The sequence below is a fragment of the Erpetoichthys calabaricus genome, chromosome 5, assembly GCF_900747795.2.
Source record: "Erpetoichthys calabaricus chromosome 5, fErpCal1.3, whole genome shotgun sequence".
NCBI classification, from domain to species: Eukaryota; Metazoa; Chordata; class Cladistia; order Polypteriformes; family Polypteridae; genus Erpetoichthys; species Erpetoichthys calabaricus.
This window is the reverse complement of record NC_041398.2, coordinates 56,204,819-56,221,121: the sequence shown is the minus strand read 5'-3', so window position 1 is coordinate 56,221,121 and position 16,303 is coordinate 56,204,819.

Sequence of the window (16,303 nt, the reverse complement as noted above, 5' to 3'; positions counted from 1 at the left end):
TTTAAGACACTAGGCAAAATTAATGGTTAAAAAGAAGAGTAAGGTTTCTGGCTGTATAATATTCTTCCATGTCTTATTAAGCATGAAGAAAGTTTTTTTTTTAAGTTTTTGATCCACTGTTTAGTTGTTCATTTTGCTATGTAACCATCTTATATAATTCTTGCCAAATAATGTCACATGTAACAACACTGCCAAACCATAAGACCAGCATCAAATGAGGGAAAACCAGAAAATTAGTGTAAAGAGAACACACATATGGGATATAAATATCTACATAATAAGCATAAATTAGAATTAGACAATGCCCTGTTTTAAACAGAGGGCCAGCTCTGCAATTTAGGTGAACTAGGCAGTTGACTAGGGTGTCAAGACTTTTGGGGTTGGTGTTAGGTGGGATTGGTATTTTTCTTAAACAATACAGACCTACAAACAATCAGACTCTAAAAGACTACCCAATACTGTTTGTGTTTTTCATATGCTAGCGATATTTGGTGTTAACATCTGATGAACTGCAAATCCAACAATAACATGAACAAAAATGATGATAAATACTGTATAATAATAATAATAAAAGATTTACCTCAAAATGTAGCATAGAAGACACAGACATGGTAAAATAAAATTGAGCGATCAAAACGGAAACAGGACTGCAGCTCTTGAACCAATTGCTAAAGGCTGATTTAATTTAAATTATAATCATCTCTCAAATAGGTTTACAGTAAACTTTGTATTCGAATTTGTCAAATACTTTTCACTGCTTTTTACCACCATCTATGTGATCTGCTAAAGCAGCTCTCTGTAGTCCATCTCTCAGTAGAAAAACTCTATGAGGTCACACATTGATTGGATAGATTGCATTATTTGCCTACATGAGAATACAGTAAGTAGGAACTGTGGATAAGTTCCTATACAAAGATGTTCATTACACTACAATTTTATTGAATTTTGTGATTATATTGTTTGTCAGTTTAATTTATTCATTTAAAATATATGTACGTATATGTTACAGAGGTGCTTTGCTAAGATTATAACTACACTGTCACCATCATCATAAGGTACCTGTTGGGCTGGACGTTTAAATTGGCACCTATAAGTTTCAATGTCCTTCAAGTAGGGTGGAGTGGTGGCTCTGAGGCTAAGGATCTGGGCTGGTATCCAGAAGGTTGCCGGATCAAATCCCCGTCACTGCCAAAAGAGATCCTACTCTGCTGGGCCCTTGAGCAAGACCCTTAACCTGTAATTGCTCCAGGGGCGCTGTACAATGGCTGACCCTGCGCTCTGACCCCAAGGGGTATGCGAAAACTAACAAATTCCTAATACAAGAAATTGTATAAGGTGAAATAAAGAACAAAAAAAAAGTAATATGATTTTGTGAGAATTATGTTTTCTTGTTAAAAATGTTAACTGTGATCAATAAATAAATAAATAAATAAAGCTTTCCAATACAGCTCAATTCCTACTTGTTTTCTGAAACGGTATCCCTCAAGAGCATATTTTTCTGAGACAAGCTTGTGAATAGACGTTGCTATAAGTAATCAACCACCCCCTCAACATTCTCACTGGTCTGTATCCACAACATCCAGATTTCACTCTCCATCATCCCGTTTCCTCTTTCCTGCTACCAGGTTTCAATGTACAGGTCTGACACTGATGATTCTACTTAGAGAGAAGAAGATGGCAGGCCACCACTTACAAGTTTGCCTAGGGATATAAAAATGCTCAAGCTGGCTCTGTGTACACATCTTGTGTCTGATTTGATTTTTAAGACGCTTATTTTTGAGGATCATGTACCAACATCATTGTCAAAAATTATGCACATACATGCACTTTTATTTCAATATACAACAAGGAGAAATTCTGCAACAAATGTAAATATCAGATGGCCTAGTTAATGAAAGTGTATTTTAGTTTAAATGTGTTTAATCCAATGAAACTATTCTAGTTTCAGAATGTTTTCAGGTGTCATCAATTTTACTGAAACAAAATTATAAACAGGCAATTTAAAGTAATGTATAGGCACAGGCTATATTTAATCAAAAAGAACAAAACACCACCACAAAGACATGTGAACTATGAAATAATTATGCATGAGCTTCCAGGCTTTCTGAGCTAACCTGATTTCTTTGAAGTTGTTAATACTTTAATGCTATTAAGATTGCTTAGAAAGAAAATAATAATAAACTGTTGAACGTAGCACTTTTGAAAGAATATTGCATTCCCTAAATTTCAGATAAGACAAATGAAAAGCAAATATTCCTGTGTACCTTGATTTTGCCAATGCAAAGAATTTCACTATTGAATGTCCATGTCTTACACAGAATGAAAATATCTGTACGACATACCTACATGAAACACCTCCAAAATTTCTCCATGTTGGCAGCCCTTGACCTTTGTTCCAAGTGACAGTTGTATACTGAAGAATGCTGGTAAATCCTGTGGCCAAAGTGGATTTTTAACTGTTATGTTAAAATCCTGGGTTATGTCATTATCAGCTCACATATTGAATTTTTTTCAGCTTGCCCACCATTTCAGATAAATTCCATAAGGCATACATATAATCTTTTGTCAAGAAATAGCTTTATCCTTTTTGCCCTTATAAAACTGCAGATTTAGGCAAATTCAACTGGAATTGCACATGGCTCTAAAAGTAATTCCAGATGGAAAATCCTCCAGGCTATACAGATGATTACTTCATGAAAGAATTGTCTTTTAAAGATATGCCATGCCTTTTTTGTTGGAACTCATCCAGCTCACATCCAAGTGAAAATGTCTGTGATGTCAAAAAACTTCAATTTTTCTATATCTTGAACAAAGCAGGACCTTCTGTAATAGTATTAAATATTTTTAAATAAAATTCACTTAAGGATTATCTGTTGAATAGAAGAGCAAGTAAGCAATGAACTTTGAATATTTTACTTCCTTTGTTGCTTACTATTATACAATGATTGAAAATCTAGCAAAGCCATCTAGCCACCATTAAGAGCTGGTCTCCATCTCATACCTAAGGCTATTTTTCCTTGCAACACTAAAATAGAAAATGCCGGTTAAAGAATTAGATGGATGGACTATCAAACAAGATCTAAAAGAAGCAGAAGGGAAGATGGGGCCTGTGTGTCATTTACAAAGCAGAGCTTTACTTGATTTTTTCTAAATTGATTTTTTTGCCCAGTTTTAATTTGAAGTGTACAAAGGTACACCTGAGGCTTAATAAAAGCTTTCAGGTTGTAGTGTACAAATTCTCTACACTGATTTTAGAAAAACACACTGTATAGAATTTGATTTCAGATTTTAAGTGTTGAAATATATTGTATATATCACTTAAATCACCTGACTGTGAAATGAATTTATCATTTATCAAACTTTGCACAATTTTTTTCCAGTGCTTTTTCTTATGTCTTAACTAGATGTAAATTTAAGGCAAATTGTATACAGTGAAAGTGCTCTGGAGAAAGAAATTCTGAACAGATGGTCTTATTTTATTATATGCCATCAGTAATGCACCGCTCCAAGCCCAAGTAATGAATGACACATATACAACTTGCAACAGTCTTCTTAATTTTAGGTGTCTACATACACATACTGATAATTACATTTTCAGTCACTGAAGGAATATTATATGTTTAAAAAAAGTTTTACATGCTGTTGTTGATAAACCACTACTGTTATTCTTTTTTCTTAACCCAAGTGCGTTCTCAATTTTTGCTTAAAGAGCATAGTGTATGCCATATGGAAAGAAGAATTACGCAGATGGATCATTTGTTTAGAGCAGTATACCTTTCACACATTAATGCTAGTGTCAAAAATAGCAGAAATAGCAGAAAAAATATAAATGTGTAATTTTTTGTGTTTTAACATAAATACCAGCCAAGAAAGCTGGTCATTGTGTTTAATTCAGAATCAGGTTGACTTTAGAAAACACATTATATGCATAATAAAATGTAGGGTGGTATTTGTGCTGCAGTGGTTATTAATGCCATTTAACAATTACTGAGTTATTAAAAATACTTAATACAAATATCTCATTACATAATTGTATACATAATACAATTATTTGATTTTTTTTTAATACTGTATCTTTCCAAATCATTTAGCACCTCCATTTTAGTGTCTGTACCAGCTGAGAGGTGATAAACCTTTTCATACTTGAGAACCACTAAATGAATTCATTGTTTCCTTTTCTGTGTACTCCTAATAGACTCCATCTTCTCCTTAAATTTCATTTCACTATTGAAATATTGAGTGTTTTCAGATCAAATTAATTTTCCTAATATACTTTTCAACTGGAATAACTGGAGTTATTTATTTTGCGCATTTAATACATCTCTTTTCTTTTATATTTTTGTTCTCAATTCTTTATTATTCCAATGCTCAGTTCTCTTAAATTTCCTAATACCTGTAAATTTCTAAATGACCTTGTCCTTTATTAAACATAATATAACTTACTTTTAAACATTTCCCTCTTCTCCTCAACCATTTTCATATTTCCAACATTGTGAAATTTGTGCAAATCCCAATAGTTCAATTACCTACACACATCAAATTCTTTTCAGATTATTACATTTAGACTGTCTTCTAAGGCTGTGAGTAGACATGACTGACTTTATGGAAATCAGAGAAGCTGAAATTAGATTTTCCTTCTTCAGAACAGGTTGCTTGATCCCAATCCTTCGGCCCATTAAACTGAGACAGTTCCACTGAATGTTGTCGACATTATTACATCTGGATCTCATGTTTTTCTCCAGAGCCTTTTCGTGATCCATAATTTCTATTACTTCTCAATCATATGCTTGGTTTTTCGAAAAACTTGCTTTGGTTTTTGTCATATGGTAGTGCAAAAAATATAAAATCTGGTTAGCCACTTTTGTTTGTTTGTTTTTGTGAGAGTAGTAACCAGACATTTATTTTATTTTAATGTTCAACTTGGAACAACAGGCCGTACAGAATTAGAAAACTTAGGGGCCTAGTTAGAAATGATGGAGGCAGAGAAACCGTATAGCCTAAAAATAACTGGAAAGAATACCATCTGCCATCTGACTTGGCAATGATTTTTTTTCTATTATGGGCAGCTTTCCCAAAGCACTCTACTTCTACCATGTCCATCAGTGGTCAAATGTGTCATTGGCACATAATGGAGATAACACACTGGGCAACACTGTACTACCTTGGCTATGTTGCACCTCCCTTCATATCATTCAGTAAATTTTCTTACTGTAAATAAACTGAAAACAAAAGTTATAACTGCTTAACAACCTGTTTTACTCAAACAGAGCACGGATAAGAGAGTTTTGCCTAAGCCTTGTGTGACATCATAGAAGTGTATATATGCATATACTGTATGCTATGTATGCATATAAGACCTACTATTAAGACAAACATTAAATTATTGCCTACATAAACCATATCATTATATAGCAGCATTACACTTACTTCAATGGAGTACATATATCGTACCTTACATGAAAATGATTTGCAACAGTTCCATTACATACCTCCACTAACTATAACATATATGTATATATTACATTAAGTTTATACCAACATAAAGCATTGGTGCAATTATCCCCATCTTATAATAATCAAATATTATGCTCCATGAGCTCCACTCATCACAATTAACCAAGCATTACCTTACTAAAACCACAACATGGACACTATCTACAATTTTATCCTTACATATATATATACATAAATAATATATATTATTTACATATATACATAAATAATAAATAAATCTTCCCATGGGCTCGCCACCTATGGGAGGGGCCAAGGAGGTCGGGTGCAGTGTGAGTTGGGTGGTGGCCGAAGGTGGGGACCTTGGCGGTCCGATCCTCGGCTACAGAAGCTGGCTCTTGGGAGTTGCCCCCGGTGAGAGGCGCCGAGCGGGTGTGGGTATACTTATTGCCCCCCGACTTGGAGCCTGTACATTGGGGTTTACCCCGGTGGACGAGAGGGTAGCCTCCCTTCGCCTTCGGGTGGGGGGACGGGTCCTTACTGTTGCTTGTGCGTATGCACCGAACAGCAGTTCAGAGTACCCACCCTTTTTGGAGTCCCTGGAAGGGGTGCTAGAGGGCATACCTTCTGGGGACTCCCTCGTTCTGCTGGGAGACTTCAATGCTCACGTGGGCAATGACAGTGAGACCTGGAAGGGCGTGATTGGGAGGAATGGCCCCCCCGATCTGAACCCGAGCGGTGTTTTGTTATTGGACTTCTGTGCTCGTCACGGATTGTCCATAACGAACACCATGTTCAAGCATAGGGGTGTTCATATGTGCACTTGGCACCAGGACACCCTAGGCCTCAGTTCGATGATCGACTTTGTGGTCGTGTCGTCGGACTTGCGGCCACATGTCTTGGACACTCGGGTGAAGAGAGGGGCGGAGCTGTCAACTGATCACCACCTGGTGGTGAGTTGGCTTCGATGGTGGGGTAGGATGCCGGTCAGGCGTGGTAGGCCCAAACGTGTTGTGAGGGTCTGCTGGGAACGTCTGGCAGAGCCCCCTGTCAGAAGTAGCTTTAACTCCCACCTCCGGCAGAACTTCGACCACATCCCGAGGGAGGTGGGGGACATTGAGTCCGAATGGGCCATGTTCCGTGCCTCTATTGTTGAGGCAGCTGACCGGAGCTGTTGGCGTAAGGTGGTCGGTGCCTGTTGTGGCGGCAATCCCCGAACCCGTTGGTGGACACCGGCGGTGAAGGATGCCGTCAAGCTGAAGAAGGAGTCCTACAGGACCCTTTTGTCCTGTGGGACCCTGGAGGCAGCTGATAGGTACCGGCAGGCCAAGCAGAATGCGGCTTTGGTGGTTGCTGAGGCAAAAACTCGGGCGTGGGAGGAGTTTGGGGAGGCCAAGGAGAACGACTTTCGGACGACTTCGAGGAGATTCTGGTCCACCATCCGGCATCTCAGGAAGGGGAAGCAGTGCAGTGTCAACACTGTATATGGTGGGGATGGTGCGCTGCTGACCTCGACTCGGGACGTTGTGGGTCGGTGGGGGGAGTACTTCGAAGACCTCCTCAATCCCATTAACATGCCTTCCAATGAGGAAGCAGAGCCTGGGGACTCAGAGGTGGGCTCCCCCATCTCTGGGACTGAGGTCACCGAGGTGGTCAAAAAACTCCTTGGTGGCAGGGCCCCGGGGGTGGATGAGATACGCCCGGAGTTCCTCAAGGCTCTGGATGTTGTAGGACTGTCTTGGTTGACACGCCTCTGCAACATCGCATGGACATCAGGGACAGTGCCTCTGGATTGGCAGACCGGGGTGGTAGTCCCCCTCTTTAAGAAGGGGGATCGGAGGGTGTGTTCCAACTACAGAGGGATCACACTCCTCAGCCTCCCTGGAAAAGTCTATTCAGGGGTCCTGGAGAGGAGGGTCCGTCGGATAGTCGAGCCTCGGATTCAGGAGGAACAGTGTGGTTTTCGTCCTGGTCGCGGAACAGTGGACCAGCTCTATACCCTTAGCAGGGTCCTGGAGGGTGCATGGGAGTTTGCCCAACCAGTCTACATGTGTTTTGTGGACTTGGAAAAGGCATTCGACTGTGTCCCTCGGGGAATCCTGTGGGGGGTACTCCGAGAGTATGGGGTACCGGACCCCCTGATAAGGGCTGTTCGATCCCTGTACGATCGGTGCCAGAGCTTGGTCCGCATTGCCGGCAGTAAGTCGAACCCATTCCCAGTGAGAGTTGGACTCCGCCAGGGCTGCCCTTTGTCACCGATTCTGTTCATAACTTTTATGGACAGAATTTCTAGGCGCAGCCAGGGCGTTGAGGGGGTCCGGTTTGGTGGGCTCAGGATTGGGTCACTGCTTTTTTCAGATGATGTTGTCCTGTTTGCTTCATCCAGGCCGTGATCTTCAGCTCTCTCTGGATCGGTTTGCAGCCGAGTGTGAAGCGGCTGGGATGAGAATCAGCACCTCCAAATCCGAGACCATGGTCCTCAGCCGGAAAAGGGTGGAGTGCCCTCTCAGGGTTGGTAGCGAGATCCTGCCCCAAGAGGAGGAGTTCAAGTATCTGGGAGTCTTGTTCACGAGTGAGGGAAGAATGGAGCGTGAGATCGACAGGCGGATCGGTGCGGCATCCGCGGTAATGCGGGCGCTGCATCGGTCTGTCGTGGTGAAAAAGGAGCTGAGCCGCAAGGTGAAGCTCTCAATTTACCAGTCGATCTATGTTCCTACCCTCACCTATGGTCATGAGCTATGGGTAGTGACCGAAAGAACGAGATCGCGAATACAAGCGGCTGAAATGAGTTTCCTCCGCAGGGTTTCTGGGCTTTCCCTTAAAGATAGGGTGAGAAACTCAGTCATCCGGGAGGGGCTCAGAGTAGAGCCGCTGCTCCTCCGCATCGAGAGGAGTCAGATGAGGTGGCTCGGGCATCTGATCAGGATGCCTACTGGACACCTCCCTGGTGAGGTGTTCCGGGCACGTCTAACTGGGAGGAGGCCCCGGGGAAGACCCAGGACACGTTGGAGGGACTATGTCTCTCGACTGGCCTGGGAACGCCTTGGGATTCTCCCAGAAGAGCTAGAAGAAGTTGCCAGGGAGAGGGAAGTCTGGGCATCTCTGCTCAAGCTGCTGCCCCCGCGACCCGACCTCGGATAAGCGGGAGACAATGGATGGATGGATGGATAATAAATAAATGCACACCTGCTGTGTTTACTGCTTACTGATATTTTTCACTGTCCACATCAATAATCCAAACGAATATGGATACCAATGTTGTGGTAAGTCAAGATGTGTTAAAAGATTAATTTGGAAAATCATTTAAATGTCAATGAAAATGCAGAGCATGATTTAGGTTCAAATGTATAAGAAGGCATGGCCGTGTTTCACAGTGGGCATAGCCATGTGCTTCTGCTTATGATTTCATAGTGTTCTTTTATCTGATAAAAGGTGGCTGTTCAGATTTTGTTTTGAAACCCAAGCTCCATCATTTGTAGGCCTATTTACCTTCTTTTCAGCCAAACGTTTTTGACTTTGCTTTAGAAAGTAATGGTTTGTAAACTTTTATTAGTACACTATTGTGTTATACAAATGTTAGTTTGACCTCATAGGGTTAGCTGAGCAAAGTTTGCACTTGCAGACTTTTCATAGGCCCTTAGTGCTGGCTTTTTGTCCTTTATCCTGTGGTGGTGATTAGGAACGTCTAGGATCAACACATCCACTACACATTTCAGGTATATAGGTAAATGTTTACAATGTCATAAAAACTTGTAATATTGCTAAAATATTGTTAAATTAACTACTTCTTGAAAGTCATCTCACAAACTTGAATACTGGATTCTCAAATCAAAACCTGCTTTTGAATTAAACAATGGCCTCCCTCATCATTCACTGGTTGGTATTCCTGTCCAGAAATAGCTGATTCATTGGCTTCATTTGCTATCGACATTGTAGAGTGTAGACTGAGAAAGGTATGCAGGTAGAGATTAAACGGTAAAGAAAATCAAGTGAAAACATTATCAGGTGGAAGTGTAACGATGCGGGTTCGCTCCATGCTCCCATCTTGCTTCTGGGAGCTCTTGAACCTGACCACCGGTAATGTCACTGATGAGCTGAACAGTGAGGCATAAACAATGAAGCAAGGGGATGGTGCAAAAAGTGCCAAGTGCTTTTATTTAAAATCAACCAAATCAAAATGTCCAAAATAAAGTGCAGTGCTTCACAAACAAGCCAATAAATAATCCATAAAAACGAGTGATAGGTGGAGGTTAAAATCCATTAGAAAAAAAAAATCCCTGACAGGGGAGTCCCCCAACCAGCAAAATGAAGCTCTCTCCATTACTGGTCCGGTAGCCCTCCGATCCCTGGCTGCGTCGGGCTCCAGCTGACCAGGGTGCTCACACTGGGGCTCTTCAGCCCCAAAGCCTCCACGACTGTCGCTGCCTTCTTGGCCTTACGCGGTGAGCCGTCCATGATCCTGGTCACTCCTGCTCCTCTGGAAAGCTCAGCAGGAGTGACCCAATCCATCCACCCTGAGTGTCGGCTAAACATTCCCTCAGGGCTCTCCTTCCAGCTGCCTGCCTTTGCTCAAGCGAGCCTGCTGTTGCTCGCTCGCTCACATCGGCTCCATACTTCTCCAGCCTTCTCCTCCCTTAACCTCTGTCCATTTCTTTCTCTCATTCCTTTTCTTTTCTTTTTTTTTCCCCCCCTTAGCCGCCTCGCACTTCTATTTATTAAGGGGACATGGATCAGATGTGGCAATTAGCAGCTCCCGGCGGCAAATATGGATGCGGACGACTCCTCACCTGTGCACTTAAGTGAGGACCATCCGCATCACACATCACCCCAGGAACCGCTCCAACCACACTACCATAACTCCTCTCTAAGCCACGAGTGTGGAGATTATTTATTTTTAAAAGTGGCCTTTTTGACATGAGTTGTGGACCCGCTACACCACAGGAAGGTATGCCTCATATTTCTGCATTCCAGCAGTGCTTCTACAAGGTGAAGGTCAACTCAGTGGTGCAGTTTCTCAAAAATATGGCATTGTGGCTTAAAAGACAAAAGAAGCAGGGGAGAGGTGGGTCTTTAATTCCATCAATTCAGTTTAAAAATAGCCTTTCAGTTCTTTCAGATTACTAATTAACGGATTGCATATTCGCAGTATTATTTCATCAGAGGTGTGACACAGGTGTCTTAATGAAGAAAGCAATTGAACTTTAACTATTTAAGCCATCTTATGAGTCTCTAATATTCACATTGTAAAAGAGATTAAGAACAATGTAAACCATTTCTTTCATTATGGCTTGGTATTTTGTTCTAAATGTCCTTAATCGTATTAGTTAGTGTTTAAAAGAAAGTGCTTTATTCAAATGAGCTGTAATAGTGATTTTTAGTAAAATACTGGGCTCAATTAAATATAACACTAATCATCTAAAGTACTAGAATACATAGTATATAAATGGTTGTATGTATCATGCAGCACTAATTTGCCTAATATTGAATACTTATTTAAAATAACATTTTTAGACTCACATAGTCTAGGCTGGCAGTAGCACTGGGCACAAGTTTGGACCAAGCCTTGAACAGGGTATCATTCCATCACTTAAGCACCACATACTGTATTACATGTAAATTGACTACAAAGAAAAAATGTGAAAGATTACAGGATACTTCCTCATGGTAGATTTGCTGTTACAGGATGCTGCATATTTTCAATTAGGTTTCTTAAGGATGTCAAATGTCTTCTGTTATTTTCTGCTTCTCCATGGAACACATCGAGCTGTATCATTCTACATGACGTGCTTTTGTTTGGTAACACACATTTTCATTCCAATTTGAATTGATAAGTGATTACAAATTTCAGATAAATTAATTTCATTATAAGAACATATTGATATCTTGTGTGAGCATGTGTGTGAATGACTTGACACCCTGTCCAAGGCTGGTTCCTGCCCTTCACACAATGCAAAGTTGAATCATATTTCTTGTGTTATATCAAATTTACCTACCTCACAGAATTTGGCTTAGGAGGCTTGAAGTAGATGTACAGTACATACGTGTGAATATTGTCACAGTTCTCTCCTTCTCCTAGTAATGAACAAACTTTGGACACAGGGAAACACCTGGAGAAATGGTCAAGGGGCTCCAGATATTTCTTGTGTTCTGTTCTCTTTTTAGGGACTAGAAAGCCGTTTAATAGTTAAGGAACCAGAAGGAATTGGGATCAAGACCACTTAGGGTGGTTAAAACTGAACAATGGAACCCTGCCCCTTCCACAGTCATAAAGAGACTTCAGCTCACTTTTGAACTCTGCCATAGTCAAGGAAACATCAGTCTGGCGGACTGTTAAGGAACCCACAGTACAGGACAAGATAACGTAGTACTAGGGTGTTGTACCATGTTAGCCATTATGGATGTAGTGAGAAGTCAAGAAAAATGACACCTTTTATTGGCTAACTAAAAATATTATAATGTGTAAGCTTTCGAGGCAATTCAGGCCCCTTCTTTAGGCAAGGTGCCATTTTGCTTGATTTCTCAGGACAAGATTACAAAATTGATCATCTCAAGTGAAGAGCTTTAAATTAAACAGAACACAAATCCAGTACATTTTCCCTTGGTCACAAGAACCTATGAAAGCCAATATTAGGCAGATATTCAGTGAACAAGAAAGGAGTTGAATGACTCAGCAGTTCAGACATTGGTGGGCAGCTCGTTCCACCACCCAGGAGCCACACATGAAAAAATTCTGGATTGAGATTTGGCATTACCAGACATTATTAATTAGCAGACCTAACAGGGCAAAAAGGAGTGTAGGACTTCACAAGTGTCTCGATATACATAGGCACTGACCCATTGCCTACTCTGTAGGTAAGCATCAAGGACTTAAACTTCACACATGCTGCTATAGTGTAGTGACCTGAAAAGAGGAGTGACATGCGTTCATTTCAGTTGGTTGAACACAAGATGGGCTGCTGCATTTTGAATCATCTGCAGCAGCCTGGTAGCTCATGCAAGTATTGCTGCCAGTTGAGAGTTGAAGTAGCTAAGATGTAACAAGACTAAAACATGGACAAGGTGTTGTGCTGCATACTCTCAGATACAGTCTGATCTTGTGAATATTATACAGAATGAATCTGTAAGAACAAGAGACAATTGCATTGTGGTCAGTGAAGGATAGCTGTCATTGTTTATTACCCCAAGGTTCTATATTCACACTTGGCAGGTGTTAGCAATAATAAGTTGAGGTGAACAGAAATGAGGTGTTGAATAGATGGTCTGGCACTGACAACACGGAGGTCCGTCATTGCCAGGCTGAGCAAGAAAATGTTCTCCAGGTTATCAGATATTAGTGAGCATGCCAAGATTCTAGCTGACAGCGAGTGGTCCTCTGTAGGAAACGACAGTTAAATCTGCATATCCTCAGTATAGCACTGAAATGACAAACCACAGGATTGGTTGGCAATGCCCAGTGAGGTGGTGCATGGAAAGGATAGGAGAGGACCCAGTAGTGATCCTTGGGGCACCTATGTGCTTGCCTGATGCACCCTTGACATTACTCTTTGCCAGAATATATGGTGGGATCTGCTCGAGTGGTAAGATTCAGATCATCTCAGAGCAGTCCCAGTGATGCTGCGATCAGAGAGGGCAGCAAAGAGGAATTGATGGTTGACTGTGTCAAATGCAGAGGAGATGCCTAGAAGAATGACAACAGAAGACATAGTAATAGTTCTGGCCAGCTATAACATGTCAACAACAGTCAGTAGCACTGTCTTCATGGAATGGTCCATTTGAAGCCTAAGTTATTAGGATCAAACAATCTGTTCAGTAAAAGGAAGAGACTTGGTTAGAGAAAGCATGTTCAAGTGTTTTGAGAGTGACTGGCCTTTAATTACCTTCTTGAGAAGGGCAGCTTTTAAAGAAGTTGAGTTATTAGGACCTGTTTGACCATAGCGGGGAAAGTGCCTGTGTTGAATGAGGAAAGGTTTAACCTCAGGGAATATTAATAAATGAGTCATTTGCATTAATAATTTATTTTGAATCCAATGGACATTTGTTTTTCATTTAATGTTATGTGTGTCATGTCGCTATTTTGTAGCTCTGGCATTCTGTAACTGTGTTGTACTGTGCTGCTACTTAGGGCTGTCTCACAGAGGGCACAATGTGCCATGTTACAGATGCTTCACCATATAACCTAGTGCAGTTATAGATTTATCCTTCAAGCCACTGTAGTCTTTGCCCTCACATTATTTAACATCTTGAGGTTCCACAACTAAGTTTATGGTTCTAGTGCCTCTGCTTTGGTGACAACATGTCCTCCAGGTAACCACTCCTAGCAATCCTTTTTTCGACTTTGCTTAAGGTTTAGTTAATCGTTTTTTGTGAGCAGCTTCTTTGAGTTTTAGACATTGAATATCATTACAGTTTCTCAAACCAACATGCACCTCTTAGTCTGGTGAACAATGTGACGCAGTTGCTCATGGTCCCTTTTGCCAGTAGGCTATTCAAGGAGGTTGGATGGAAGTGGCACTCACAGAAATTATTTCAAATATTTGTTTTCTGATAAAGTATACCTCATGAACAAGTAATGCCATGTCATTTTTTCACCTCAGAGGTGTTCCTAGACATGTCAACTGTACCTGTCTAAAATTTCATTTTGATAACACAAACAAATACATAGTTTTTGCCACCATGGGTTCACCTCCCTTATCCAAAACCTCTCCAAATGGGTATCATGAGAGCATCTTTCACTTAAGTAAGGAATGGAAAAAAGTAAAGCTTTATTATTCCAAAAATAAAGGACAGGCAATTTTTCACTAGAACCAGACACAATTTTCCATATGTGATTAAATTTGATACAGAACACAAATTCTAAAATTCCTTTACTTAGAAACTTCTGCTAAACTAGAAAAAAATAGGCATTCAGTTATTTTTTTTAATTTTGTTTTGTGATACAGTATATTTCCAGATACCAGTAATGACACTAAGACTGCACAGTAATAAAAACTAAACACACATACTGTATATTATACATGTACACACACACATAAATAAAAACAGTTTTGCTTATACACATACACATAAAAACAGTATTGCTCACATACACACCCACACACGTACATAAAAACACAAAACAGTTTTATGTATAAAATATAAACGCCTCAATGTAGACATTTTCATGCAACACTAATAAATGGAGATAAAGAGATATTTATTGTAATATACATGTGCATAATATATAATATATACATATTATGTTTTATGAAATGTGCATTATGGCTGCTTGATGGTGCTATTGTGAATATAAAATTACATATCTATATATATAAAATCCTTATGTGCGTCCAGGTGTCCGTGTGTGGGTGTCTTCTGGTGAAGTGCGCATGCGCGGGGCATGGTGCGATGCGCAATATAACTGTCAGAGAAAGTTAGAGGCGTTTTACGGAAATACAAACCAGTATTACTGCAAGAGGAAATTAAAGGTACACAATACAGTGACGCATATTACAGCCACATACAAGCCAGTATTACTGTCGGAGGAGATTAAAGGCATATTACCGACGCGCACGCCTGTATTACCGCCAGAGAAAATTAAAGGTATATTACGGACGTACAAGCCAGCGGACGTACAAGACGGCATCCTTCAATAAGGGCGTGCGCAAAAAGGCGAGCCTCGAAAGGGCGACCTCAATTGGGCGCAGCGAATAAAGGCGCGCGTAAATAAAGATCTGCACCTTTGTTGCTCTTCACATATTCCAGAGCCATTTGAACTAAATTATCTACGAACGCCTTTATTCGCCGCGCTGAATTGAGTTCGCCCTTTTGAAGCTCGCCTTTTTGTGTGCGCCCTTATTGAATAGAGCCGTACAAGACAGTATTACTGTCACAGAAAATTAAAGACACACAATACACGGCGGCAGCCCACGAAGAACGGTCAGCTCAGCAAGTAAACATCAACAAAAGAAAGGCTGAAAGAAAGAAAAATACGACCAACAAAAAGAATGAGGTCAAAGTCCCTTGCCATTTCATATAGATTGTTCCTACTAATGTTTATGCACTACTGTTCTAGCGCCCGTTATTGTAATGGGCTAAATGACTAGTAGTATAATAATTTCGGTTAAAAATGATCTACACCTATCAAAAAAAAACTAAATATGAACTACACAGAGTAATAGTTTAGCAAGTTTATTTGCTGAGGAAACTCTTCTGAACTGCTGTCTGTGTTGAACTCAAAATCAGCCAGGTCATTATTGCTGTCTTCGGAGGTAGCCTTCAAAAACTTGCTCAAAGTGCGTATTGGCCAACTTGAAGACATTTTTTCCACAAAATACGCGAGAACAATGCCCAGTTATACTCTTCGATGCTGTACTGCTCTGTGTTGAGGTACCATGCATCTTTGAGAGACCCATATAGTTCATTACACACTCCACCAGGTATGTATTATATTCATATATAGACATCTAAGTATCATTGGAGACGTCACACTCGCTGCCATCCAATGGCATAAGGTTTGCAAGTGTGTGAGCTATTGAGTCTGAGGTAATGAACCAGAAATGGGAAGTGGGATGTGCCAAAAGTGACATTGTGCCTCCTCTTAATTTGGAGGATATCTTATGATTGATGCATCATACAATAATGTACTTGGACTTTTTTGATCAGGAGAATCTGCTGTAAGTACAGCTGTGTCAATTGTAGATGTTTGCTGCTGTTTTGCAAAGTAATATGCAAGATCATCCATAATATCAGAAGTAACGCTGTTTCCTGTTTTCAGCCTGGAGCTTGCATTTGCTTCTTTGGTAGGAGGGTTCATCGCATTGGTTGAAATCTATTGGTGGGGACCTTTTAATTGAGGCATAACTGTTGGGTATTC